Source organism: Sander vitreus, chromosome 23, assembly GCF_031162955.1.
Source record: "Sander vitreus isolate 19-12246 chromosome 23, sanVit1, whole genome shotgun sequence".
NCBI lineage: Eukaryota > Metazoa > Chordata > Actinopteri > Perciformes > Percidae > Sander > Sander vitreus.
The window spans coordinates 1,185,371-1,197,500 of NC_135877.1; the positions used below are offsets into that span (position 1 = coordinate 1,185,371).

At 42.0% G+C, this 12,130-nt stretch overlaps 1 protein-coding gene across 4 annotated transcripts in view; it reads right to left on the reverse strand.

Moving 5' to 3' along the window:
- Positions 1–12,130, reverse strand: part of plekha5 (pleckstrin homology domain containing, family A member 5) — a 248,798-nt gene that overhangs the window by 91,194 nt on the left and 145,474 nt on the right. The gene's annotated exons all lie outside the window — the stretch shown is intronic.

Genomic DNA, 12,130 nt, shown 5'->3' on the forward strand with positions numbered 1-12,130 from the left:
CCATGGTCTCCTGTTTGACCCATCCCCCCCCCCCAACCATCCTCCTTATGCAGATTTTCGGTCTTTCATACTACTCTCTACTGTTGTCTCTCTACATACTACTCTCTACCGTTGTCTCTCTACATACTACTCTCTACTATTGTCTCTCTACATACTACTCTCTACCGTTGTCTCTTTCATACTACTCTCTACTGTTGTCTCTCTACATACTACTCTCTACCGTTGTCTCTCTACATACTACTCTCTACGGTTGTCTCTCTACATACTACTCTCTGCTGTTGTCTCTCTACATACTACTCTACTGTTGTCGCTCTTCATAATACTCTACTGTTGTCTCTCTTCATACTACTCTCTACCGTTGTCTCTTTACATACGACTCTCTACTGTTGTCTCTCTACCGTTATCTCTCTTCATACTACTCTCTACCGTTGTCTCTCTTCATACTACTCTCTACGGTTGTCTCTCTACATACTACTCTCTACGGCTGTCTCTCTACATACTACTCTCTACGGTTGTCTCTCTACATACTACTCTCTACTATTGTCTCTCTACATACTACTCTCTACGGTTGTCTCTCTACATACTACTCTCTACTGTTGTCTCTCTACGTATTACTCTCTACTGTTGTCTCTCTACATACTACTCTCTACCAATGTCTCTCTACATAGTACTCTTTACTGTTGTCTCTCTACATACTACTCTCTACTCTTGTCTCTCTTAATACTACTCTCTACTGTTGTCTCTCTTCATACTACTCTCTACGGTTGTCTCTCTACATACTACTCTCTACCGTTGTCTCTTTACATACTACTCTCTACGGTTGTCTCTCTACATACTACTCTCTGCTGTTGTTTTTCTACATACTACTCTACTGTTGTCTCTCTTCATAATACTCTACTGTTGTCTCTCTTCATACTACTCTCTACCGTTGTCTCTCTACATACGACTCTCTACTGTTGTCTCTCTACCGTTGTCTCTCTACATACTACTCTCTACTGTTGCCTCTCTACATACTACTCTCTACGGTTGTCTCTCTACATACTACTCTCTACGGTTGTCTCTCTACATACTACTCTCTACTATTGTCTCTCTACATACTACTCTCTACTATTGTCTCTCTACGGTTGTCTCTCTACATACTACTCTCTACTGTTGTCTCTCTACATACTACTCTCTACTGTTGTCTCTCTACATACTACTCTCTACCAATGTCTCTCTACATAGTACTCTTTACTGTTGTCTCTCTACATACTACTCTCTACTCTTGTCTCTCTTAATACTACTCTCTACTGTTGTCTCTCTTCATACTACTCTCTACGGTTGTCTCTCTACATACTACTCTCTACCGTTGTCTCTTTACATACTACTCTCTACGGTTGTCTCTCTACATACTACTCTCTGCTGTTGTTTTTCTACATACTACTCTACTGTTGTCTCTCTTCATAATACTCTACTGTTGTCTCTCTTCATACTACTCTCTACGGTTGTCTCTCTACATACTACTCTCTACGGTTGTCTCTCTACATACTACTCTCTACGGTTGTCTCTCTACATACTACTCTCTACTATTGTCTCTCTACATACTACTCTCTACTATTGTCTCTCTACGGTTGTCTCTCTACATACTACTCTCTACTGTTGTCTCTCTACATACTACTCTCTACTGTTGTCTCTCTACATACTACTCTCTACCAATGTCTCTCTACATAATACTCTTTACTGTTGTCTCTCTACATAATACTCTCTACTCTTGTCTCTCTTAATACTACGTCATCTTAGAGCGCCGCGGTTGAGCTGCTGCTCTGCCTGGTGCGTTCCATACAGACGCTAAAGAGGGATTTTTGCGTCGCTATCTGACGCTGACCAAGCGTCAGTATTTGACGAGTTGGAAGTGAGAATGGGCTGAGTTGTCACTAAACTAGAGGGGAGGTTTGTCCACTAAAATATCTTTTTGTTGTGCAAATGAAACACTGCATGAGTCCATGTGGTTAAACCCCAAAACCTGTGCCTCAATCCAGACAATCTGATTATTAATTTAAAGCCAAACTTTTTTCCCATCAGACACCGCTTTGATCGTTCAGAGCCTCCCATTAGCTCATTTCTTTTCTCTTTTCATCTTTGTTTCTCTTTCTTTCAGATTTGCAGTTGTCTGTCTGATATAATTTTCTGTTATTTCCTAACTGTTTTATCTTGCTGTATGTTTTTTGACACTGAAGATGTCTGAGCGGAATCTGTTAAAATGAAGTGAGGAGACAGACGGAGGTGTCTGGTGTGGGGCGCCAGAAAGGTCAGAGATGAACCTTGACGTTGGCTTTGATAACTCCTTCTAAATTTGTTATGATGGGAAGAGCAGTAGGCTATTAAGAAAACATCAGGGAGATGAACAGAACAAGATATTAGTGAGTTGAATATATCACATAACAAGAAACCAGAGAGTCATTAATAAAAGCTGCAGAGGCGTACCGTACACTAATGAGATGAGAGGAGAAACACTTCTCCCGGGGGACAACAAGCAAACTTTCTGGATGTGCGTTTGAGGAAACTCTTAATTTAAACTTCTCCTTAGTAAGTGACATTTGAATAGCTGAATAGCTGTGGAGCACAGACTCCCATTAATAGCCTCAGGCAGTGCAGAAGGAGAACTCAAATGTGTTATAGGAAGACGTGAAGACAAGAGATTATTAAGATGGGAAAGAAGGAAAATGTATTGCTAATACTTATTTTGACTTTAGACTAACAAAAAAGATCCCTGAAAAAGATCAATAAAGCCACTTAAGAGAAAAATAGTCTCTGTATTTCAAACACACTCATCTTTTGAAGAGACCAGAGAGAGAGGAAGACATAACGACATACCTGCTTGTAAAAGTGTGAGCATTCCCTGTGCAGTCACTTTTACTGAAATCAAGCAAAGCTGTTTTTAGCAGTTGCTCAAGGATGGGTTGAATCCAGTGACAGCTGCTGGTCTTTCAAAGAGGGAAGCTCATTTTCGGCCTATATCATACCAATTGTCCATTTATTTATAACAATAGTATAATAATATATATTATATAATAATATATAATAATAACAATATAATAATAATAATTATTATAATAATAATTTATTATATTGTTATATTATTATTGTTTCATCAAGAGGCATGGGCATGGCCAGCAGTATATTTTCTTTGTCACAGCACTTCCAGTCAGCCAGCTAACTTTGTCATACTAGTAGAGCTGAACAGACCTGTTACTTTGCCCTATCTTCTGCACTAAATCAATCTTAGGTGTTGATCTAACCCTGCTGTTTAATTCTAAGTTTCTCATAAGGAAGACTTTCAAACGGCTTCGCCAAAATCAGGTCGACAATATTAGCATTGCCTGCCATCGTGTGCAGTTTGCTAGCTGGCTAGTTCATCCCTACAACACTAGCCTAGCCTACTGTATAAACGAATGAATGACCAAACGCTCTAACAAAACGATATTAAACTCGAAGGAGGAAATGTGGGAATTAGGTTAAACTGAAACAAGGAATGTGGTGTATAATTGTATGAAATGTATGATGAAAATTGGCTAGCAATTTCGCCAAGTAAATACCAAGAAATAGGTTGCAGCAGTTTGTCTTTCAACAACACGCTGGGACTGAGCTGAGCTCTTGCTCTGCTCGAACAGCTTCGGCGACTTTTCATAGTACAAAATTGCTCTCAATTAAAAGGAGATGCAGTCTTTCGACAGACCCTCCAATCATCACACAGAAGCCCAGCGTCCAGGCCAGCCCACTGCTCTATTCACCCCCAGAGACGCTGAGCGTCCGTGGGCGGGACATAATCGCAGCATTTATCCAATGACCGACAGTTTCAAAGCACTTAAAAAAACTGTTCACATCATCCCCATTGAAGTCAATGGACGCTAAGCTTCAACAGAGAAATGCACTGTAACACTACGGGAATGTATGAGAAGGAAATTGAGTCAGCTAATTCTGAACGAAGTCGTAATGAACGTATTCTAACGCATTTTTAGTCAATAAAATGTTAACAAAATAGTACATATTTGACCATTTTTTTGACATTTTAGGGGACGCTGAGCTTCCCTTGCGGTAGTATTGCAGCTACGGAAGCCTTCACGCTTCAAAAAGCAAAGGTGTACAAAAGGCCGTCTATCAGCCGTGGTTGTTGGAGTTCATGGATGAGTTCATGTCGGCGCAGGTGATGTGATACGCTGAGGCTGTGTTCAGACCAGCAGCAGCCCTGTGTGAAAAACGCAGCCCTCTCATCTATTTGAACTGAGCCAGTTCAACGCTGAGGCTCCATCAAACAACACAAGGTTGTCCGGAAAAGAAGTTAAACCAGGCTCAGCTTTTGCTGCAACGCTACGTCATCTGGTAAGGCGCTGCGTTGGCCAATCACATACAACCAAGCCACAGTCCTGGTGGATTACTTTGTAACTTGAACACTGTCTTTCTGCTGTTTATCTTGCTATCGCCATGGCGAAAGATACAATAGCTGTCGCCATGATAAAAAATAAAATTAAGCTGTCTGTATTATAAACCATTGTTCAGTGTTTAAACTCATACCTGTTACTACAACTAGATGTCTTGGTCATGTCTCATTGCTATCTTAAATAACGCAGGCAGCTGAGTTGTTTTAACGCAGGGCTGATTTGGTTAAGGGCTGATTAATCCCCACATTGGCTCAAAGAGACACAACTATTACATTAGAAACTCTTATGGTCTCAGATAGCGAGCTGCTACTGCTAATTGTAAAAAAAACAACATGCGGGCGCCTAGGTAGTTCACCTGGTAGAGCGGGCACCCATATATAGAGGTTTACTCCTCAACGCAGCGGCTGTGGGTTCAACGCCGACCTGCGGTCCTTTTCTGCATTTCATTCCCCCTCTCTCTTCCCTTTCAAGTCTAAGCTGTCCTATAAAAATAAAGGCCTAAAATGCCCCCAAAAAATCTTTAAAAAAAAAACCCAACAAAAAACATAGAAGTGGTCAGTCAGCAGTTTGTTCTTGACTTAAAGAACAATTCCGGCGCAAAATGAACCTAGGGGTTAATAACACATGTGTACCGAGTCGACCGTTCTCTGGGATATGTTTTCATGCTAATCGAATGAGTCCCTAGCTTGAAACAAGCTAGCGCGAACCGCTGATTAGCTTAATGCTAGGCTTTCAGGGCACTGGTAGAGTAAAAAGAAATCGCTATTTGTATACCACTAACAAGGCACAAAATATCACCACATTTCCATGGTAGCATAATGAGGGTCCCTACATGTAAACTGAAGCATTGAGAACTTTGTTAGTGTACAGACAGTTTATTAAAAAGATAGTTTATAAAGACAGTACCGTTCACATATATAGGCAGGCGCCATCTTGGGAAAACAGTCATGACCAGTCGAACCACGAACGCCGTGTAACCAGTAACCAGTAACATAGCTCTAGCAGGGCGTTTGTGGTTTGACTGGTCGTGACTGTTGGCACCTGCCTGTATACGCGAAGGTAATGTCTTTATAAACTATCTTTTCTCGTCTGTACATATCCCAGAGAATGGTCGACTCGGTACACATGTGTTATTAACCCCTAGGTTCATTTTGCGCCGGAATTGTCCTTTAAATTTTATGTCCAGGGTTACTTCTATTTATGAGGATAATCCTGCTTAAGGTTTTGGAGGAATTATAATGTTGCTATGGATTCAGGTAGTTAGCTGTGGGCTACACGTTGACAACACACATTTTTGTCAAATTGGCACCATTAAAACTATGCTAAATGATCTATTAGCAGCTCCTGTTTGCACTCAGGGATGTACGGACAACTATCATTGGATCACTGTGATGCGTTATTATGGATCCCACGCAACTTCTAGGCAAGTCCCGCCCTACGAAGCAGCCCGATTGGTTGGGGTTAGACATTGACCTTGAGTGGTAAAGGTTAGGATAGCCGACTGGTCAGGGGATAGGACCTGAACATATCGGGTTCTGTTACCATGCGTAAGCATGGACGCCTGGCCAATAGTAGCGTGTGAATGCTGTTGAAGGGCGTGGGTTCCATAATAACACCACTGTGGTACTCAAGAAAACTTTAAAATGCAATGCTTCTCAGACAAATTCTGGAGATCTTTTGAATGATTTATAAGTGGATTTATGAACGTTTATTCCCCAATGGACATTGGAGATAATGATATCCTCAGAAAGTATGTGTGTCTGTGTGTGTGTGTGTGTGTGTGTGTGTGTGTGTGTATTCTAATTTGACTGAGTTAGGACTCTGAGAAGAAGTAGCTGAAATACCTTAATTGCCTCTATGATCTGTGTCACAGCCACCTCTGCGGCAAGCAGGCCAATCTTTCTTTGCCTAACAACTCTCCCTTTGCGTCCCCCTTCAGGTTTTACAGCTTGGCTCAACATTTAGATTGTATTGTTTCATTGTGTGTCTTCTCGTGTTTTATGTCTCTTAACTTGTTCTATCTGTATTTTATTTGTATTTTATGCCTGTGTGAGTTATGTACTTTATGTCTTTTATGTATTCTTCTGCACAGCACTTTTGTCAACTTTGGTTGTTTTAAAGTGCTCTATAAATAAAGCTTGATTGATTGATTGACTGTAAACCTCTGGTCCAGAATGAGATATGTATAGTAGACACCTACAGTACATGAGGTTTACTACAGCAGCCATTTTAACGCTTTGTTTTCTTTAACCGTCTGTGTGCGTTCCTCTAGCCCCTGCCTCATGACTAACTATACATTACAGTTTACAAGTAGCCCTACATCTGGTATGGCTCTCATATTCTTTCATAACTTATGTGTTAGGGGCTGTAATGAACCCAATGCCAAGCTCCATGTGCCTGCAGGTGAAATAACATTCATCACGTTTGCAAGTTACTAAGAAGGACATTTTACGCAAAGATATTTCGCTTTCAGCCGCCATCTTCGCGCAAACTTGGGCGGAACAAGGTGGAACCCTCATTAACAGCATCGCTGCAGCTCCAGTGACTTTCTCACCTGCCTTCTGCTATAAAAAATAGACAAATATAAAAATACAAACCACACACACACACACACACCTCAGCACTTTTAACAGGAACCGTGTGACAGAGGAGATAATTGGGATGGGAGATGAATGGGGTGAGTGTGAAAGCGATGGAGAGTAAGTGTGTGAGAAAGAGAAAGAGAAGTGCAGCCACAGCGTGCAGCTCTACTGAACTTGTTAGCAGTAAAACAGTGTGTGTGTGTGTGTGTGTGTGTGTGTGTGTGTGTGTGTGTGTGTGTGTGTGTGTATGTGTGTGGTGGTGGTGGTGGGGGGCGGGGGTTGGTATCTTAGTTCAGAGACGAGAACAGATTGAAATACCATCCTGCCGACTCTTTCGGAGGTGGTGCGTGTAATTGCTGCAATTTGTTTGTCTTTCTTAGAAGCTCCGGTCCTAAATTTCATTTCAGCCCCGTCATCCAGACTTTTAGCTGTTTTCTAGTTTGTCTCCGGGAGAGTTGAAAGTAGTTTCTCAGTAAGAATTGTTGTGTGTCGCCTGCAGAATGGATCCCATTTCAGAGTTGATGGGCAGGGAGCATCCAGCAGTCAGTCATTCTGACAAGCAGAGAGCGAGGGATGGAAAACATTCAAAGAGATTTTCTGTGTCAGTTTGAGAGTCTGTAGCGCGGCTGCCATTAACAAACCCTACAGAGCTGCGGAGATACAGACAGAAGGAGCAAAGAGACAGAAATAAAGATGGATTTAGCCCTTGTGTTGTCCTCGGGTCAAATTTGACCCATTGTTATATCTGAATTATGGGTTTCTTTGAACCAAATTGCCCCAAAATAACATGAATGCGTGGATGTACGTTGTATGGAAGCCATGTAACATTCTTGGCAGGTAAAATGATTACTTACATTGAATTTTTTTTTTTTTTTTCAATTTTATAGCATTTGAAATAAACTGTGATCCCCTCAACATCCTCTGATCTTAACTATCAGTCAAAATAATCCACAATTTCTTTTTCTAAACAAAAAAATAGGTATTATGTCATTTAAATTATGTTTATTAACCATGTATAAGCGTCGAAAAAAGTGACAAAAACGTTTCAAAAAGCGTCAAAAAACGTTGGAAAAAGAGCCAAGAGTTAATTTGCAGTTTTGACCCAGAAGGAGAACAAGTTCACGGTCTACGGGATGACAACACAAGGGTTAAGAGACATGAGGTGATAGAAAAAAATAGAAGATAGATTGAGATGGATGGCCGGACAAAGAGATGGAAAGAAACCCAGTGGTGGCATTCCCAGACTGGCTGACCCCAGTCCGTGGACAGTGGACTGCAGCACTGCTACATCCTACACAGTCAGTAACTTCACAAACATGTCAAAGAGTGCAGCAGCTGAATCCAGAACAGGAGCCAGGAGGGAAATATGGCACGCTTTCTCTTGGAGACAAGACAGCCAACACACAGTAAAGGAGAATTCCTTCCTCTGGTGATTGGGGCATTTGTATTGATTATGATAACATTGTACTCACCAACGGAGCAAGACACATTAGCAGTCAGACGATAAGACAGGTTGTAAACAGACCTGTCTCCAGAGGAAATGTAATGGATGGTTAACTGATTCACCTACAGGCGCTTTTTATCCTCTTCTATTTTCTTTTTTTTTTTAATCATTTCATTTATCACTAAAAACATATTCCCGTTTTATTTCAAAAATAATGTTGGGCAGAATTAAGGCATAGATGATGAAACAGTCCATGATGATTTTGTGAGGGGCACATGCACCCGGTACATCATGTTCCTCTTTTTCGATTTGATTTTCCTAAACCATTTTGATATGAGAGCAGCTCCGTCCAGAGTGGGATGAATGCCGTCTCTCCTAATCAGACCAGGCTTTCCCCAGAACGCCTTCCAGTTATCTATGTAGCCCACATCATTAGCTGGGCACCACCCCGACAACCAGCGGTGGAACGATGACCTGCGGCTGTACATGTCATCGCTGATCAGGTTTGGCAGGGGTCCAGAGAAAACGACTGTGTCCGACATTGTCTTTGCATAAGCACAAAGTGACTTAACATTAATTTTAGTGTCTCCGATTTGTGTAATCGGGTATCATTACCACCTACGTGAAGTATGATCTTACTGTATTTACGGTTATCTTTAGCCAGCAGCTTTAGATGGGACATCGCCAGACCTGGCCACTGGAGCCGCCAACCTCACGTTCCACAGTATAGAGCTCCATTAACCAGAGTAGGCATCTCAGCGGGTGTGTCACTGAGTTAGAAAGGCGAATATGTGGCTGCAGTTACACAACATGGAACAAACTCAGAGCTTTGTGGCATTGACAATAGATTATTATAATTCTAATTGTAAAAACTACATTCAGATACATTGTTATAATATATAATAATAATAATTGGCCTGTGGGAAGTGTGGACACCCCTGCTCTAGCTTCAATCAATCAGTCAGACAGACGGACTGTTATGCAGGCTGAATAAGAAGAGAAGGGGTGGCACAGAGCTTTAGTATGGATCACGCACACTGACACAATTATCCTCAGTGTATTGCGCGTATAACATCCACAATCCTCGGCTTTCTATACAACCACCGCCTCCAGGAAGCTCAGACAACAATGCCCTGAGAGACAGGATGCGCTCAGAAGCGGGATTTCAACAACGGATTCTACAATGATTATTTTGTGCCATGAAAACCTGACAGAAGATTTAGGAGGGGGGTTGTACAGACTGCGGACTGTGTTAAGCACCCAGTGGTTAGGATCTCTCAGTGTGGGGGGGCGTCCATGCTGCTGGAGAGCTGCACACTGATGCTCTGTTTATGTCCTCACAGCTGCATGGACACTCAACACACTCCTCTGATTATCACATTTAAAAAGGATAGTAATGGAACAGTCAGAGCTTTAACATGGCCGACAGATGCTGCAGTTACTCCTCAACACCACCACCACTGTCAAAGCCAATCTGACGCAGTGATGCAAAAAATAAGCTGTACTGTATGCACACTGAATCATTTTGTAACCTTTTAAAATTTGCTGATTATAGATGGTAATCATGTCTCACATAATTGCAAGAAGGCAATAATTACCTATACAGTTTAAAAGCCAGTATTCAGTCTCACATAATAGCTGAGGGCCATGATGGCCAAGAGAGCGAATATACAATTATAGCTAATGTGGTAAAATTAGCATAATGTACATTTCCACAGCACAGAGTTTCTCTTTTTAACACAAATACTGTATTATTATAAAAGTCATTATTTCGAGCCGCTTTTCCTTTTTGCACCCTGAAGCCTATTTTACATTCTGGCATTTGTGTCTCATGGGACGTCCTGCTGCTTTGGTCTCTAGCAGGTCCTGTTCACAGCGTACAGACAATAGTAACCTTGATTACTGAGATACAGAAGGACAGTCTGGGTAGTAAAAGGCAAGACCCGAAGTTATAAGGAACAACTTGTTTTCTGAACAGGTTTATGGACGTTTTGTCTTCCATTGGAGAACTTGCCACCACTGTAAAGAGTGAGTCAGCAGTGTGTGTGTGTGTGTGTGTGTGATGTCTTTGTGTTCTGATTTGACTGAATGAGGACGAGTTATGAGAAGAAGTGGGACGGCACTTTGGGAAACTGTGTCAATCAGGTACGCGGGTAAAAACCCACACACATCTGTGACTGCCAAAATTCAGATGCTGCTCATATTTGTTCAGAGTGGATTATCTGTTCCAGGGCTCGACAGTAATGGTTGCCTGGTTGCCCTTGGCAACTAGATTGAGTCGACTGGCAACCGTTTCGTGGTCTCTGGTTGCCCCCTTTGGCAACCACCTGTTCAATATTTGTGTTTTTCTTTTTAATATATATATATGGTGGAGATGGGCTCATACATACACGCAGCGGACCGCTGTGGACTTGTGTTGGTCGCACGGACACGCAAGGATTTCCAGAAAAGAGGCTGCATGTGTCTACGACAATGCACGGACCCCGGTACAAGTCGATACAGACATTACATAGTATACACTAACACCGTGTAACGCCAATGACCTGCTGATGTGCATTCAACCCGCACTGGACTTGTTCATAATGAATCAGCCGTCACTCTGTGAGTAGAGAATCCAGTCTGCAGGGTAGTTCAGACACTTCACTGATACACCAGAGATCGGCTTCATGGGAAAAGATAGTTTTTGTATAATTAACTTCAGTCTCTGCCAGAGACGCCTGCTTTTAAAAGTAACGTAAAAGTAACGAGTAAAGTAAAAAGTTACTTTCCATAGGGGGTAACTAAGTAAAGTAACAGATTACTTTTTTAAGAAGTAACGAGTAACGAGCAAACACTACTTTTTAAAAGTAACTTCCCCAAAACTGCTTGCAAGTAAACAAACTTTGAGACAATTTCAGTGATTCTGTCCATTCCTTGATAAATAATTATCCTAACAACTTGGTCCTTCGAGCCGGATCCCAACATCCTTCCTCCCCTTCCACGTTGTGCGTTCGCTTTCCACAAACGCGCGTTTTGCTGTGAAAAGATACAGGCAACGCAATTTTCTGTTGACGTTAACACCGCATGTAAAAATCCGATCCGTGACACAAAACCGTGATCTGATCCGTGAGTTTTGTGATCCGCTGCACCCCTATTTGAGAGGGATGGGGAATTATATTGCAAGCCATTATCTCATAGCCGGGCTGACACCAGACCCTTCTCAGTTGTAACTGAGAAGGGTCTGGGAAAGGTTCATTCACAGCCCATTTCCAAAGGGGCGTCACCAACGGACGCCGCTCAAATGCCTCTGGGCGCAATTGGATAGTCCTTCAACCAATCAGACCAACGATCCTGGTGACGCTGCGCTTCGGTAGCCTGCATGTTGAATGTAAACAAAAAGCTGCTCGCCGTCGCTGCGCTATCGTCGTCGCGTAAAGCCCGCCTCAACGGTTGTGATTGGTGCCTCGATTTTGGGGACATTGGTAAATGGGCTTGAATGAGCTCTTGGCCAGACGCACTTGCAGAGCAAATCTCAAATTTGCCGGAAGTTCATCAGGGTTTTCCCAGGCTAATTATTTCATTGTTTCGTTATTAAAATGTATGGTATAGTTACATAAGAAATGAATTACTAAAAATGAAGGCAGTTTAAAACATGGCAACCGTATTGTCAATTTCGGCAACCAAAAGCTGATGTCTGGTTGCCAAGC